Source organism: Dermacentor albipictus, chromosome 3 (assembly GCF_038994185.2).
Source record: "Dermacentor albipictus isolate Rhodes 1998 colony chromosome 3, USDA_Dalb.pri_finalv2, whole genome shotgun sequence".
NCBI lineage: Eukaryota > Metazoa > Arthropoda > Arachnida > Ixodida > Ixodidae > Dermacentor > Dermacentor albipictus.
Window position 1 is genome coordinate 185324292 of NC_091823.1, and position 18529 is coordinate 185342820.

At 49.6% G+C, this 18529-nt stretch overlaps 1 protein-coding gene across 11 annotated transcripts in view; it reads right to left on the bottom strand.

Moving 5' to 3' along the window:
* Window positions 1-18529, bottom strand: part of LOC139057669 (DENN domain-containing protein 2D-like) — a 614144-nt gene that overhangs the window by 503188 nt on the left and 92427 nt on the right. The gene's annotated exons all lie outside the window — the stretch shown is intronic.

Sequence of the window (18529 nt, forward strand, 5' to 3'; positions counted from 1 at the left end):
TCACAGAAGCAAACAACATCAACGTCATGCGGTCTTTTCAAAATGGCATCATACTTTATACCATCGCTCCAAAGCGTCTGCTGTTCTTGAAGAGTCTTTTCATAGATGGAAAGGATGAGGTGTGCAACCGACATGGACAAAGTGTATGGAGTCTGAGAATTCCACTCTTCAAAAGTCTACCTGCCATGGTTGCTTAGTAGCTACGACGTTGGGCTGCGCAGCACGAAGTCGCGGGATCAAATCCCGTCCACGGCAGCCGCATTTTCGATTGGGGCGAAATGCGAAAACGCCCATATACTTAGATTTAGGTGCACGTTAAAGAACCCCAGGTAGTTCGAATTTCTGGAGTCTCCCACTACGGCATGCCTCATGGTTTTGGCACATAAAACTCTACCATTAATTAATTAAATCTTCAAAAGTCTGATGTACAGTTGATTTCACTGATGAGCCCGTCTTACTCATGAAACTTCACTGCCAATTGAAGTGCAACTTTGACAATATACTGCATAGTTGCAGCGAAGCAAGCATCTTACTTCAGTTCAATAAAAATTAGGAATTCGCCATTCCACAATAATAGGCAAGAGAAAATGTATAAATTTACACGCTAATAATTTTATTTTTGTGGTTACCGCCTGATTTGGGTAACAGGAAAACTTTGAAGTACGAATTATGTGCAGCCTCGTGGAGGCTGCAAGTAATTGGAGGAAAAGTGGAGGAACAGTGGCTGGCCGTTATGAGGACGCGTGCGGGGCTTCACTGTAGACTTGAGTTGTATCCGACTATGGGGAACCAGCTCTGGAGTTTTCACGACACCTACAGCGCCGCCCTGGCGGTCAGCACGTTCACAACTCAGCTGCTCTCGCGGACGAAAATTGCTCCTGGTAGTGGCGTTGCATGTGCTGAAAGTCGAAGGAAAACAAAAGGACGCCGACGATACTGTTGCGTATACAAGTGCCGCAACTACGTCGGGATGAGGGAGGACGTATCCTTCTGCGTCTTTCCATATAAACCCTACGAACATGAACGGAGGCGGCGTTGGATCCAAGCAGTCATGCGAGCAGAGTAAGTTCTTGTCTTGTCGCCCTGTCAAGCGGTGTCAGGCTGGTTTCTAAATCGAATTTCGCGTGTTTGCTTGGTTTATTCGATAGTGAAGACGGTCAGCCGTGGCAGCCAGTACCAAACAGCAGAATGTGCAGTCGGCATTTCGTCGGAAACAAAATGAGCAATAGCATGCACCATCCGGCATATGTACCAACCATTTTTCCTTCGCAATACCACCGCCAAGCCCCTTCCAATGCCACCGCACGAAGCGAACGATACGAAAAGTAAATATTATCCATTCATTGCCACGAATTATGTGGGAGGGAAGCTGCCTTGTAATACGAGTTGTGTGCGCATACTGCCGGTGCATGCGCGACTAAGCCGCCTATGTGTTTTTTAATATGCGCATGTGGATGAGGACTCTGCGCTGAGATGCATCCGGTAAATTGATGTAATTAGTGCTAAATGTAGCCAGCATTGTTACGGATCCAGCAGCGGAGCACTCAAACCCTTGCTTGCGTGAGTCAGCTGGTGCGATAAAGCTTTCTTCTCTACTGACTGCTGTAGCGAAGTAACATCACAATTTTTTATGTTCAGCCAGAGAAATATGGAAAGTCTTCAGGCCAACTAATACTTCCGAAACCATAGCGCAGCACGACCGGAGCCATAGCTGCTAGATTTGCGAGGCAGGCTGCCCCGCATGCATGGCAACGGCACACAGCGCAACCATTAAAGAAACACACGTGCTCGTCGCGACACACTGTGAAAAATATATAAAGCTTAAAAAGCTTCTTTCGTCATTTCTTCACTTGATGGCGCTAGCTTCTTTATGAAAACTGTCCACTTGAAGCGGCGCGAAAACGGAAACATACGAACTATAATACGGCCACGCACGTGTGCGTCGTCTGGTCGAGCGGCTGGGATATGCCGCGTTTCGTCGCCAGGCAGCGTGCAACGCACTCCTTTCGATGCGCCGCCTATCCAGCGCTGGTTCCCCATAGCAGCGTTTTTTTAATTAGCTCTGGAAGAATTATAGAGGAATATACATCTGCAGAACAATCACAGTTCTTTTGGATCTGTTGTTTACTGCTCTACCAAGTTGAGTGCACAACTGACTCGTATTGTTATTTCGGAAGTTGCACAACGTTGCGTGGCCACCAGTCCCGTATAACCGTGTAGAGGGCAGGACGCTGAGGTTATAGACGTACTGCACCCACCGCGGAAGGTTAGAAAAACACCTATGTATAAGCACAGCAGAGAAGTGGCTATGTCAGGTGGCTGAACTGACAACTGTAGAAGTGTCATTAAAGATACGCGAAATTGTTGTCCACTTCTGGCGGCATTTTCTCTATTTCCCTTTCTAATAAAAAGATGTTGATCCATAAAGATTTTCAAAACCAACGGTTAAATTTGTTAATATTCACTTTTTCATCCTGTTTGCCTGTTGCCTTAGCTCTCTCCCTTAGTAGATCGCTTAGTTTATCAACTCCTTGCGACTCTTGTTTCCAACTACCAATATTGCACGAAAAGTGCTGTACAATTAGAGAAAAACCAGATGAGGTAACGGGTGATAGTCATATTGCTTATGGGTTCAAGAGGAAGCTTTAGCTCGGGTGCTCCTATCTACATACATGTAAAAGGAGAATTCGTTTTTCTCGGCAACCATGGCACCAATTTTGATGAGGTTTGTTGCATTTAAAAGAGAAACTTAAAATCTAGTGACTGTTGGTTTCCAATTTTTGATTTAGATCGTCAATTCTTTATTAAAAATTGGCAAAATCAGAAAACGAAACTATCAAGTTCACAACTTGATAGTTCACAAACATATCACAATTCTGTGAATTGCATATGATGTTACATCTAAAGGGGAGAACATTTAAATCTTACTCGTGAATCTAAAAAAATTCAGTAATATTGCTACGGGGTAGTATTCCCAATGACGAAGAGCCAAGAAGGAAGAAGACGAAGACGACGTTTGGAAGCTAGCGCGGGCTGTTGCCTCTTGGTCAACTGCGGCGTATTGCCTTGTAAATATACTTGTCAATAGCTTTTCGTCGGTGTCTTCTTACGTAACATATTTGGTGGAGGTGGACGTTCCCTGTACCTCGTCACGGAGCTTCGCAGTGGACGGTACGTCGAGCCTACCTTCATGGCTCCCGGCGACGCCAACCCGACTCCAACGGCTCCGACACCTGCTGCGACGTCGACGACCTACTTCACCCTCTCCGCTCCCCGTGATCCTGGCATATTCTCGGCAAAAGATGGGGAAGACGTCGAGGACTGGATCAGCCTTTACGAACACGTCAGCCGCAATAACCGGTGGGACCCAACTATCATGCTCGCCAACGTCGTCTTTTACCTCGGTGGCACACCTCGAGTTTGGTATCGGACGCACAAAGATGAGCTGACCAGTTGGGATTCGCATAAGCAAAAGCTTCGAGACTTGTTCGGCAACCCCTACGGTCACCAACTTGCCGCGCAGAAGGCGCTTTCCGGTCGTGTGCAGACGTCAACGGAGCCCTACGTCACGTACATTCAGGACGTCTTGGCTCTATGCCGCAAAGTTGACGCACACATGACTGAGTCCGACAAGGTCTCCCACATCCTCAAAGGCATTGCCGATGACGCCTTCAACTTGCTCGTATTTAACAACGTCGCGATGGTGGATGCAGTTATAAAAGAGTGCCGCCGCCTGGAATTCGCTAAAAGCTGACGTATCGACCAACGGTTTGCCCGTCTGCCCAACACCCCAGCGACATCTTCCTGTGCCGACGCTCCTCGTCCCCACAACACTGGCGATGTTACCAGGATTGTCCGGCGTGAGCTCGAGGCCGCCTATCCGGCTGCGTTCGACTCCAGCCCCTCCAATGCACCTGCAGTCACTGTTTCCCTGATCCAGGCAGTTGTCCGCCAGGAGTTCGCCAACATGGGTATTCACACCATCTGCTCGGCCCATCGCCCTGATCCCCGCCCGGCATCTTCGATTCCACCCCGTCCTGCACCTTCTTACCCACCACGTTTCCGCAACCCCTCTGAATGGCGCACTGCAGACGACAAGCCAATTTGTTTTCACTGCCATCGAATTGGGCACATTTCTCGCCACTGCCGCAGTCGCTGGAGTTCCCTGAACCAGTCTACATATACTGCCTACTCTCGCCCCCCAGGTGGCCTTTCTCGTCCCTATCCTGCCCGCTCAGATAATGCCGCCACCGATTCTCCTGCGCCGAACCGCCCCTATTCTCGTTCGCCTTCGCCCCAACGACGACAATCTCGCTCTCGCCAGCCCCGTCGTTCCTATTCGCCGACTCCCTTCGGACGCCGCTCCCAGCCGGAAAACTAGACGATGCCGCGCCTCGAGGTGACGCTGCATTGCTCCCTACGCCGCCAAATCCTCTCCTGACGTTGCCCACTCATGTGAACCTTCTTGACGTGCAAGTCGACGGTGTTCCTGTATCAGCTCTCATAGACACTGGGGCGCATTTGTCGGTAATGAGCGCGGATCTTCTTAACCGGCTGAGGAAAATAATCACGCCCGCCACGACGCCTCTTGTCCGTGTCGCCGATGGCGGAACAGCCCCCGTAATTGGTATGTGTGCCGCCCGCGTCTCCTTCGCTGATCGCTCCACTACCGTGCTATTCACAGTCATCGCTCACTGTCCCCACGACATCATCCTCGGCTTCGACTTCCTCTCCGCACATTCTGCTCTCATCGATTGCTCCGCCAGTACTCTCCGCCTCGACCTGCCTGTTCTGGATCCCGCTGAACAACACCTTCCTCGCCTCAGTTCCGTCGACTTCGTTCGCTTGCCACCTTCGGCACTGACTTACGTTGACTTCATGTCATCCCCACCAGTGCCCGACGGTCACTACATCGCGGCTCCTATGCAAGACGTCCTCCTTACACACGGGATCACAATACCTCATACTATTTTATCTATTACGGCGAATTGCGTCTGCCTGCCAGTGGTCAATTTTGCCTTGACGACACAAGTGCTGCCTCGAGGGATGTCTCTGGCCCAACTTTCCTCATTCGAGGATCACTCTGTAGCATCGATTTCAGTAGACGACAATTCAACCGATCCTCCTCTACCATTGCAGTCGGCAACTTGTACCATCGCCAACTTACAGAAAATGATTGCACCCGACATGCCGTACGAGCACGCTCGTGCGCTCTACCGCGTTCTGATTTCCTACCACGATATTTTTGACTTTAACGATCGTCCTTTGGCCCAAACAACAGCTGTTAAACATCGCATTAATACCGGAGATGCCCCTCCTATTCATCGCCGCCCGTATCGAGTATCACCGGCTGAGCGTCAAGTGATTCACACCGAAGTTCGCAAAATGCTTGCCAAGAACATTATTGAACCATCATGTAGTCCATGGGCGTCACCGGTTGTGCTGGTAAAAAAGAAGGATGGCTCATGGCGCTTTTGCGTGGATTATCGGCACCTTAACAGGGTTACCAAAAAGGACGTGTATCCCCTACCTCCGATTGATGACGCCCTTGACTGCCTCCACGGTGCTCGCTATTTCTCCTCTATTGACCTTCGCTCCGGCTATTGGCAGATTGCCGTAGACGATCTTGACCGCGAGAAGACTGCCTTTGTAACTCCCGACGGTCTTTATCAATTCAAGGTGATGCCGTTCGGCCTATGTAACGCTCCTGCCACTTTTGAACGCATGATGGACTCCCTTCTTCACGGTTTCACATGGTCCACGTGCCTGTGCTACTTGGACGACGTTATAGTATTCTCCCCAACATTCGCTACGCACCTCGAGCGCCTCTCAGCAGTCCTGGACGTTTTTCGGCGAGCCGGTCTGCAACTCAACGCATCGAAGTGCCAATTCGGCCGTCGCCAGATTACCGTCCTTGGACATCTCGTTGACGCGAACGGAGTGCAACCGGACCCAGGCAAAATCCAAGCTGTTACACACTTCCCTGTTCCGAAGTGTGTCAAGGATGTGCGCAGCTTCATCGGCCTTTGCTCATACTTCCGCCGTTTCGTCAAAAATTTCGCGGCCATAGCACGACCACTAACCGAGCTTTTGAAAAAAGACGCCCCTTTCCAGTGGGGCGATAACGAGGCCTCTGCATTCTCGCTTCTCATCGATCTTCTCACAACGCCTCCCGTTCTGGCCCATTTCGATCCTTCTGCACCTACCAAAGTCCGTACTGATGCCAGCGGTGACGGAATTGGTGCAGTACTGGCACAATGCCAGCGTGGCCACGACCGTGTTATCGCTTACGCCAGCAGGCTCCTCTCGCCCGCGGAGCGCAACTATTCCATCACTGAGCGTGAGTGTCTGGCCCTAGTTTGGGCGGTTGCGAAGTTCCGCCCATACTTATATGGCCGACGCTTTTCCGTTATCACAGACCATCACGCGCTTTGTTGGTTATGCTCATTGCAAGACCCTTCAGGAAGACTTGGTCGCTGGGCCTTACGCCTCCAAGAATATTCGTTCTCTGTCACCTACAAATCTGGCCGACTACACAAGGACGCTGACTGCCTGTCTCGCTACTCGGTAGACGAGCCTGACGACGCCGACAGTAGTACCGCCGACGGCATTTTCTCTGTGTCTGCCTTTGCTAACATCGCCGATGAGCAGTACCGAGACCTATCGCTGCGAGTCCTCATCAAGCGTCTGCGCTCTACACCTACCGACGCATCCGTTCGCCGATATGTCCTCCAGGGCGGCATTCTGTACCGAAGGAGCTTCCTCCCTGATGGCCCTGATCTTCTTGTCGTGCCAAAACATCTACGCCAGACTGTGCTCTTTCAGATGCATGACGCACCCACTGCAGGACATCTTGGCGTAACCCGCACGTACGACCGCGTCCGCCGCCGCTTCTATTGGCCTGGTCTTGCTCGCTCCGTCCGACGCTATGTTGCTGCCTGTGATCCCTGCCAGCGTCGGAAAACGCCTCAGGTGCTACCTTCCGGTCATCTCCAGCCGATCACCGTCCCTGTGGAACCGTTTTTTCGTGTTGGATTAGACCTCCTCGGTCCCTTTCCCACGTTATCCTCTGAGAACAAATGGGTAGCCGTCGCAACTGATTACGCCACCCGATACGCTATCACGTGGGCTCTACCTACCAGTTGCGCCACTGACGTCGCAGACTTTCTCTTGCGTGACATCTTAGTGCATGGCGCCCCGTGACAGCTGCTTACTGACCGTGGTCGTAACTTCCTCTCGACAGTTATCGCCGACATTGTGCGTTCCTGCTCTATTCAACACAAGCTGACTACCTCATACCATCCTCAAACCAATGGCCTGACAGAGCGCTTAAACCGTACTCTTACCGACATGCTGTCCAAGTACGTTTCGAAGGACCACCTCGACTGGGACGTTGCCCTTCCTTACGTCGCCTTCGCATACAATTCTTCCCAGCACGACACCGCCGGATTTTCTCCATTTTATCTCCTCTACGGTCGCGAACCGACCTTGCCCCTTGACACGGTACTTCCTCCTGCTGCGACCTCAACAACCGAGTATGCGCGCGACGTCATCGCCCTCGCCGATCATGCACGCCAGCTTGCCCGTGCTCGAATGACGGACTCGCAAACCACGCAGCAGCGTCAGTACAACGCCCGCCACCGTGACGTACAGTTTTCGCCTGGTGCACTCGTGCTCCTGTGGTCGCCCTGTCGTTACGTTGGACTTTCCGAAAAGCTCCTTTCGCGATACACAGGGCCCTACCGCGTGCTGCGCCAGGTGACGCCTGTGACTTATGAAATTGCTCCTGTGAGCTCCACCTCGTCATCTACTCTGGCGTCTAGTGATGTCGTGCACGTCAGTAGGCTCAAGACCTACTACACTGCTTCAGAGTCCAGCCTTTAGTCGCTCCGGGACGGCGCTTTTGCCGCCGGGGGTAGTGCTACGGGGTAGTATTCCCAATGACGAAGAGCCGAGAAGGAAGAAGACGAAGACGACGTTTGGAAGCTAGCGCGGGCTGTTGCCTCTTGGTCAACTGCGGCATATTGCCTTGTAAATATACTTGTAAATAGCTTTTCGTCGGTGTCTTCCTACGTAACAATATGAAAGTACAGCTTTTACTCAACCCTTGCACACAACGCAACAAATTGTAAGATACAAATAATAATACTAATTGTAAGATACAACGTGTAAGATACAAATTGACATATCGAATTTGTCAGCTTTGAATGATCTAATGGATGCCGTTTACAGAAGTGCAGTATCTGTTTTTCATGCAGAGCTATTAATTTATGAACTTCGTTTGTCTATTTTCTATCCAAACTTTCGAACTTTTGAAAACCTTTTTCACAAAATTCAGGCCATAAATCAAAATTCCGCTTCCAACAGTCACTAGAATTTAGCTTTCTCAAGTGCAACAAATTTCATTACAATTGGTCCAGGGGTTATCTCAAAAAAGCGTTTTTGCATCTTACATGTACATATTTGAATAGGCTGCATCAGAGTTGAGCCTGAGCTAAAGCTTCCTGAGGAGACATCAGGAAGCTTCGTTCATGCGTTTGTTGATTCAAACGTTGCGTCATGCTTCAGGGAGCACGATACACACAGCGGGATTCATATATATTCAATCAATAATTTATTAATAGCATTATTATACCAAGCAATTTCTGTTTCGGTTTCTGGGCTCCGGGGGATGCTATGACGTCACAGAGGAGGAAACACAACATGGCTTGGTCACGTGAGCCACAAAAAATAGTGACGTAAAACGATGCTACGGCGTCTGCTCGCGCGTACGCTTGCTCTCCCAGCAGAAATAAACTGGCGATTCGAAGTGCATGTCGCGATTATTACTATTGCGAAGAGCATCAATAATGGTAAGAATATATTGCGGCTGTAGAGGTCGCCACCTGTGTATACAAGGTGGCACTACAATCTGATATGACCTAGTATATATAAGGGGCTTTGGGGAGTGGGAATAAACATTGTTTTGGTTTCTACCTTGCTGGTAGTCCGCCTCCTCCCTCAGCTCCTATGCAGAACATGGTGTCAGAAGTGGGGTTCCGCCGTTAACACCGACACGCCTGACACGGAATGCACCCCCGCCAAGACCACCAAAGCGAAAGTGCACATCGTTCACGCTGGCATATCTGGTCTGCGCCCACCGGAGAACTTCACGTTTTCAAACCCGGGAGAATGGCCAACGTGGATTTCGACGTTCAAGGATTACGCTCTCTTGCCGGCCTCCACAGCTCCGGCGACGAGGCGCAGGTATGGACGCTTTTTTACTGTATGGGACCGCAAGCCAGGACCATTCTTTCGTCCTTGGGGGTGTCAACACCGGACGCGCTTTCTTTCACTGCCGTCAAAGAAAAGTTGGATTCGCACTTCATGCATCCAGTAAATGAGATATACGGAAGTCGTCGTTTCCACCGCCGCACTCAGCAGCCAGGCGAATCTGTGGATGACTTCTTTTCGGCATTACGCAACCTGGTAAAGCGCTGCAGCTATAACAGCCCGCTCGTCGAGGACCGCCTTGTTCGTGACAGATTCGCCGTAGGCTTATGTGACGAGAAACTCTCATCAATTGTGCCTGTGCACAAAACTTACCGCTGAAGAAGCACTGTGCCAAGCCTGCATACACAAGGACACAGAAAAAGAGCGGTTATCACGCGCTAGATTGACTATGGATAAAGCTCTTGCCAAAACGCTAAATATCGACTCGGCTCGACGAAACGATATGCCCACTTCTTCGCCACGTTTCCGCAACCAGTCTGAGCACCCAGCTAGGTTATCGTGTAGCTTTTGTGGATGACAGCGTCACTCTTGAAAAGACTGCCCAGCCAGAAAATCGGTTTGCCACCACTGTAGAAAGCTGGGACATTTTGCCGGAGTGTGCATGAAGAAGAACGCAAATGAGCGACTGGGTTCCATCGAACTTCACAACGTGGATTCACGACAAGCAAGGTACATAGACATACTAGTGAACGAGCACCCGGCCGAGTTTAAAATAGACTCTGGTGCAGAAGTCTCTGTTTTCTCGCCGCCTTTCCCAGGCTGACTGCGGTTGCTGGATAAAGTTGAAGGAGAAGTCTTGGGCCCTGGCGAACAAAGTCTGCACGTTCTTGGTACCTTTAAAGCAACCTTACAGTGGAGTGATAAGTCCACAGTGCAGACCTTGTACGTGGTTGAACGTCAGCGCACTCACCTGCTTGGGCTCCCTGCAATTGAAGCCCTCGGTGTGGTTCACTTCCTAGATTCTGCCGAGTGCGTTCATTCACCCCCAGCCAAGATTTTCCAAGGGTTGGGAAAATTTTGGCAAGCCGAATATCGCATTCGCGTTAAACCTGGCGCTCGTCTATTTTCCCTGAGCGCTCCAAGGTGGATTCCAATTCCTTTATACGACGTTGTCAAGAAAGAGCTAGACGACCTAGAGTCGCGAGACGTCATAAGGAAGGTAGCGACCCCAACTGAGTGGTGCTTCGGGCTTGTAGTCGTGCCCAAATAACCACCCGGCTACAGAATCTGCATCTATCTGACGAAGCTGAATGAAGTCATCGAAAGGGAGCACTTCATCTTGCCGACAGTGGAACGGATCCTCGTCTAGTTGGGTGGAGCGCGAGTATTCTCCAAGTTGGATGCGCAGTCTAGTTTCCATCAGGTGAAGCTTAGCGCCGACAGCCAGGAGCTCACAACATTTATAACGCCATTCGGCCAGTACTGTTGCAAGAGGATCCCTTTTGGTATAGCCACGGCACCCGAGTATTTCCAGCAGTTAATGTCGAGGCTTCTTGAGCGCTTGCCTGGAGTCGTGAACCTGATTGATGACATTCTAATCTTCGGGAAAGATCGTCAACAGCACAATGAGCGTCTGGCTGCAGTCCTAGCTCGCCTTGAGGAGGAGGGTGTCACCCTTAACGAAAAGAAGTGTGCGTTTCAGGTCAGTTCGGTCAAGTTCCTTGGAGTAGTGATTGGGGCGGACGGGATCTCGCCAGACCTGGACAAGGTGAAGGCTGTCAGAGATCTGCCGCCACCGACCGACGTCAGCGGAGTACGACGATTGCTGGGAATGACCAATCACATCGCACGGTTCATACCTCACTTGTGCGACGTTATGGAGCCCATTCGTTCCCTCCTAAACAAGAACAGCGCCTGGACTTGGGGTCCTAGTCAAGAAAAGGCCTTCTCACGCCTCAAGTTGCTGTTGAGCTCCGACACATGCATGGCAAAATAAGATTCTTCCTACCACACTGTAGTATCTGCAGATGCCAGCTCCTACGGTCTGGGAGCTGTACTGCTACAGGACCAGCCTGGAGGTACTCAACGAGCTGTAGCGTATGCTTCAGGGGCGCTTACTCCGACAGAAGCACGTTATAGTCAAACAGAAAAAGAAGGTATCGCGGTGACTTGGGCCATTTCATGGTACGACCTATTCCTTTACGGCCTAAGCTTCGAGGTAGAGACAGACCACCTTCCTCTGGTCACCCTTCTGGGTAACAAGGATTAAAAACTCATGCCGCCTCGCATACAACGAATGCGAACAAAACTGATGCGATATCAGTACGTGGTGAAATATGTGCCTGGAAAGCACTTAGCTACGGCGGACACTTTGTCACGAGCTGGTTACGTGCCTGTTGACAAGAGAAGCGACATCGACTTCGTCATAGACTTAGGGACATGAGGTACCTTCCACATCAATCTCCTTAAAAAGTATAAGCAGCGGGAGTCATCAGCACTGGCAGAACACCAAGCTGCTGCTGCAGTCAACACCCATGAAGGTGTTGAAAATAGCGACACTCCATTTATTGTACTCAAGCAGAAAGAAACGTACTAGAACATAATGATTACTACAGACTTGCCAGGAGAGCAAGGGATCAAGCAAAGGATAAGATCCGTGCATTTCAAGACATATTCTCGGATGTTCCTGGCAAGACGCACCTCGTTGAATGCCAACTAAGACTGAACACGGAAGCACCAGTGAATGTGCGCCAATATCTGGTACTTCTTGCATTTGAGAAGGCCATCAAAGATGAAATATAGCAAAGGCTGAAAAAAGGCATCAAACCTTCACACTCACCATACCAGTTGCCGGTAGTAGTAGTTAAGAAGAAAGATGGCAGCATGCATCTGTGCAGTGATTTCAGGCAACTAAATCAAGTGCTCATCACGGACAATAGACAGCTTTAGTATAGCATAAGTGGCACCACGCTAGACGCTAAAATATAGCGGGGCGACACTGCCACGCACAGAACACTATAGCATCTTTGTGCATAGCGTGCCTCCGCTATTTTCGGAATTTAGCGGGTGACGCTAAGCGTTGCCAAACATGGCGGCACCCATGGCTCCCGCTTCACCATGAATTCTCGTGATGGTTATACACTCACTCCCTTTGATTGCCAGTAACTACTGAAACGAGCTTAAACTTCCTCTAAACTCACCTTAAACGCTAGTTATGAGCGCATAGCGCATCCAATTTCTGAGATCGTTTGGCAATTCTGGCGTGCGCAGGCCTGACAAGATGCGTCCGCATAAGCAACAACAAAATGCTTGCTAATGGAATGTCTTGGCTTGGATTTGTTTGTCACGAGGCACTAGATGGTGACCTGTCTTTCAAAGTAAATTCCTGCAAAGGTGCTTGCGTTTTGAACGTACATAAAGTGGCAAATGCTATTTTAAAAGGTTCTACTATAAAAAAATGCTGCTTTGGCTATTCTTAACCAAATGGCAAGCCACTCAGCTTAAGAGTTTTACAGATGGCACGGTGAAGTTTTGCGCTTTGCAGCGCTTCGTTGTTTTACACTATACTAAATCTCCATCGAATAGTGTCCTGGAAAGGTTTAGCTAGCGTGCATTTAACGTGCTAACGCAAGCATCTTACGCTATACTAAAACTCTCTAATGGACGAATTCCACGGGTTGACATGATGTTAGCCAAACTAGGAAAGAGTCGCCACCTTTCAAAGTTTGATTTCACAAAAGGCAGGTACCAATGCAACCAGAGAGCAAGCAGATGACTGCCTTCCAGTCAGCATAGGGCCTGTATCAGTTCCAATTTACACCATTCGACATCAAGACCACGCCAGCTGTCCTCACGCGGCTGCTAGGACGGTAGTGCACGACATCCCCAATATTTACCACTACTTTGATGACATGCTAATTACTACAGAAACATGGGAGCAACATGTTCATACTCTCGAATGTTTTTTTTCCCAGTGAAGAATGCTGGCCTGACCATCAAACCTTGGATTCCCTTCTGTGAAGTTTCTAGGACATGTTATAGGCCCTGGTGTTTTATGTACACAGGCAGAGACACTTGAGATAATAGAAGCCGCCACAAAGCTGACCAATAAAAAGGAGGTTTACTCATTTCTTGGCCTTACTGGTTATCACCAAGACTTTGTGCCAAATTATTTCGAAGTGTGATCGCCCCTCACAGAACTCATTTTCAAACGGACACCCAACAAGCTCACATCGAAGACGCCACCATCAGGAAGCCTTCTATAAACTTTGACATTTGCTTTCTGAACAGCCAATTCTCCGGTGCCGAGATTTAAACCAGCCATTTGTACTACATAGAGACGCCTCATCAACAAGCCTGGGAGCTGTCCTACCGCAACATCACGATGGGGTCTTACATGCGGTTGTATACGCAAGCCGGAAGCTACTACCCAGAGAAACCCGCTTCTCCGCCACAGGTCGGGAGAGCCTCGCCCTTGTATGGGCATCCAAAAGTTCCACATGTTCCTCTACGGGAAGTGTTTCGTTTTGCAAACTGACCATAAACCACTTTCGTACATGAATTCTGCTAAGCATGTCAACAACAGAGTGCTCTGCTGGAGTTTGCTAGTAATGGAGTACGAATGAAGTAGAGTATATTGACACATGAACTTGTTTATCTTTTATGGGTGAGTGCTTTTAACGTCTAAGAAATGTTATCACTCAGTGCAGGACGCATCTACATATATCGGAAGTTTCTAGAATGTTATCGATGCTTCTATCCGCTGTCGTTGCCGAACCTTGTGTGGAAGACGCGAGCACGAACGCAGGGATGAGAAGACTGGTTCGACACAGTGTTCGAGCGGCCGGGGTTCAAAAGGGCTACCCAGCTGAATCGCTGGGCAGCCTCCTGATCGTTCACTCTCCTGCGGATGTCAGTGTCCAGTGCGGCTACGACCTGCCTGCAACTGTTCCTGGCCAGTACTGTGCCTGGTTGACTTGATCTATTGCCGTTCCTGAACGTTCGGGTCACCACCACCGCTCACCCAGCACTTCAGCAAGTCCATGCGCTACGTCCTGCTCAGCAACCAAATCGTCTGCCACGGGTGCGACTTGCTGATGACAACGAGGATGTGAGCATGAGCATGGACTTGTAGCGTGGGCACAGCCTCAATGTGCAACATGTATTTTAGTCAATTTGTGATGTGCACATCATTTTATTTGTATACTGTATGTTATAGTACTTAATCATAATATATGTTATTTACCAACCTAAACGTCCACAGCGCCATCCTTCACCACACCGCACGTAAACAAACGTCACGGTCCGCTATCTTTACACTACATTTCTGGCCTCCGCGTGGCAGGACAAAACTCTCCTTAACACCTTTTGAGAGTCTCACTTTCTCTTTGTGCAGCGGTTGAAGATGGATGCCAAAAAGGTGACAGGCCTTGGTAAAGAGTTGGGACTGACAGGAAAGGCACTCCAGCAGTGGATAGAAAAGGAGCATGAGAGACAAAGTGAGACATTTGTGCTAGAGTGTGAAGCTGCTAAGGATGATCATGACAGAGTTAGAGCGGCAAGCCGGAGAACGCCAGTTGCTTGAGTTACGGCTACGCAAGCAAGAATCGCTACAACCTAGTAAAGCAGACATCGCTGAACTAAGTGATCGCTGCGCAAGCAGTCAAGGTTTTCGGAGTTCGCACAAGCTAATACCAGCTTTCAATGAACCCCGGGATGAGCTTGACGCTATATTCAAAGGTTCGAGCAAGTAATCACTGACCAATGATGGTTTCGTGACAGGTGGGGTCTATTCCTGAGTTTGTGCCTCACAGGGGAGGCGCTCATGGTTGTCAGATGCATGTCCACTGAATTTGCGATTTACTTTGCAAAGTTGAAGTCGACATTGCTTTAGAGGTTCAGGTATACCGAAGAGGGTTACCGAATCAAGTTCCGATAGGCCAAACCCAATAATGGCGAAACAGGGTGTCAATTTGCAGGCAGTCTGCTTGGTTATTTTGACTATTATGAAAAGCTAGCCAAAACCTAAAGGACATGTGACGCCTTGAAAGACAGGGTCATCTCGGAACAATTTTTGTGTCGATGAGACCACAAGCTTGGGGTATTTTTGAAGGAGCGAGGTTGTAAAGATTTGGGCAGTTTGACCGCAACAGCAGATCATTATCTCGAAGCCCAAGGCTTGACACATCAGGCTAGAGGCAGAGAAGAGAACACGTATGTGAAGAGTGGGGCGGCGCCAAAAGAGCCAACAAGCCCTGAAGGAAAGCCCCATTGTTTCATATGCAATAAACGTGGCCAGAAGCCACCTCATTGTTGGTTTGGAGCCACAGGAAGTCGATACGTGAGCAATGTGAAAGGGAAGAAGCCACAGAGCTTTCCCTAAAACACAAAGGCCTGCAACAGGGCTTTGTGTTCCAGTTATGAACGTGTCCAAACAACACAAGAAAGCACTCTGCACGAACAGTGCCGAATTGCAAGAGACACTCAAGACACCAGATGTGACAACATTGCTTCGACTGCGGAAAGCCCCGTCAGTCCGAAACGTTGAACAGAACTGGAAACAGCACCAGGCTATCTGGAAGGTCAACCTGTGACCGTTCTCAGAGATTCAGGTTGCGATACTGTCATCGTAAAACGCACATTTGTTCCATTCAAGAAGCTTACTGAGAAAATGCAGGCTGTTTATTTATTAGACAGTTCCGCTCAGTACCTTCCAGAAGCAGAAGTTGATATTGACTGCCAGTTCTTCAATGGTACGGTACTTGTCCTATGCATGGAGTGGCCACTGTATGATGTTGCGTTGGGCAATACCAATGCTTTCTGCCCCTCTGTTGAGTTGCCTGGAAGTGAAGCCGTACTAAAGGCTGAAGAACATACAGATGGCCGTTTACAATGCAAGGACAACACCAATCCTGTTTGCAACGATGATGTGGCGACTGTATCACGATACGGTGGTAAAGAATCACCAAAGCTGTCAGCAGTCATGCCAAGCCCACTAAAAGGTGGTCTCGAAAGATTGGTGGCAATGCAAAAGGTCGATTGAAGCCTCAGTGGTTGCTTTGTGGACGTGGGCAAGACTAAAACGACATGATTGACCGCGGCCACATTCGATATCGTCAGTGAACTTCTCTACCGGCGTTACAAGTCCGCGACACAGAGAGAAGTGGAACAGCTGGTTGTTCCGAAGGAACTTCGCCTTTGAGCATCTGTCCTGAAGATTGCGCACGAAGGCATACTTTCCGCTCACCAAGGGTCAAAGAGGATGGCGGAAAGGGTTTTGGAAGAATTCTACTGGCCTGGTGTTCAAGCGGAAGTCACGCGGTTTGTGAAGTCTTGCAACATTCGTTAGAGGACCGTTCCAAAACATCTTGTAGGACATGTACCACTTAGAAACATGCCGATCATCAATACTCCATTCTAGGATGTCGCTATCGATATCACTGGACCCCTGTCACGCACATCTGCCAGTGGTAACCAATATGTCCTAACTATGGTGGACTTCGCAACCCGTTACCCAGACGCGGTTGCGTTTCCAAGCATCGCCACTGAATTGCCGAGGCATTGCTTGAGATGTTTTCCAGGGTTGAAATTCCATGACAAACAGTAAGCGACCGAGATACACAATTCACCTCACAACTCATGAAAGAGTTAAGGGGAGACACAGGTCTTCTGGCCCAAACAATCTAAAAAAAAATCGACCCTTCGTAACAATTTCTTTCGCAATCTAGACGTCCTAGAGAAACTATTGCTGCAATAATAACGCATTCTGATAAGTACTTATTTTGTTATTGCGCTCTCAAGTCAGCTTCATCACCGCTTTCGCTTTTAGTGGGAAAAAGGCACCAAGTCTGACTACTATGAAGTTACTATGGAATACTCGCGCGGCATTGGCGCCTTTGTACCACGTGAGGCAAATCCTGATCTCTGATTGGACGATCGGGAGTTTCGTTTCTCCGACAATGCAAGACGCCACGTTAGATGTGGTTTGGATGCAGTCTAGTGCACCGTAGCAACGCAACAATGGCTGGCGGTCTATGGAAGTTCGCGACGGCTCATGCTTTCGGGAAAAAATGCAAGCGACGTTCTCGGATACCCCAAGTGGCGTCGGATGAATCGGCAGTGACGGCGACCAGCACAGCGACATGCGCCAGCGAGCAAACGGCGGCTGTTGCGATGCCTGCGGCCAGCAACACGTCAAGGGCAATGTGCGTCGACACGTTTCTCATCACAGAATCTGAACAAGTGGTAATTGAACGTCGCGCGGAGGAGGAATGACAGAAGCTGTCTTCGTTATCACCTACCCGCCGAAAGCAGTCACTTATCGGAGATTCCCCAGAAGCAGCGGTGAGCGGGACCGCATTTACGATTCTAAAAGCCTCTAAATCGCCTGCTTCGGTGCGCGAAATGCGAATTCTGCTGTGGTCCTTTGAACGTCTTAAAGGGCGACTGGGAATATGGACTGGCTGTGAAACTAGCGGTGGATTGTGCCATTTGCGGCGACATAAGCACCGGATGGAGCTCACCAAGAACAGGTGGGAATACAGGCTGAAAAAGACCAGCACCGGCTAGTGGCGTCTGACAAGAAGCACGCCAGAGCAGAAAAGTTCATGCGTGCCATGAAGAGGCGCATGAAAGAGAGCAATGGTGATTATGTGCCTGGTGGCGTCTAATGCAAGGTGTACTTGAATTTCTTGCTTTAATTGCTAAGAATAAATCTAGATCATGTTCTGGAACTTCGTTTTGCGTTTTCTCAAAAGCTGCGTTTCTCCTATGACACTTGCTGTTGCCCACAGTATCTTTAGATCTAATAGTCCGATTTCAATTATTCTTGTTGCATTGAAAAGCTTCTACACACAATAATACTAATAAAACATGATATCCCTTATGCTGGAATTTTGAGCTTCATAACCTGTGGGGAGCACACGCGCCCATCTTCCCCCGCGCCGTCGAGTCGAGAGCCGGCATAGACATGGGAGAGGTGCCCTACACCCTCTCCCGATTCTCCCTCGCTCTCGCAACGCGCGCGCCCTTCTTCCCCGACTTGCAGGCGGGTAGCTGACGGGTGAGGAGGACATTCTCCTTGCCCAGGTAAAAAGGTACAAAACAGCGCGACAGGGAGAGACCCGCTCTCTCTGAGGCTGGACCCTTAACTTGCCGGACTGGAGTACCTGCCGCAACCCGTGAGTGACCACGTTGCCTGACTATGCCGGGCAACGAGGCCAGCCTATTTACTACCATTACCGAGAGGACGTCCCTCTGCGAGTGTTCGCTATTGCTAATAGCAATAAACGTTATTACCGTTGACACCGCTGGTTGC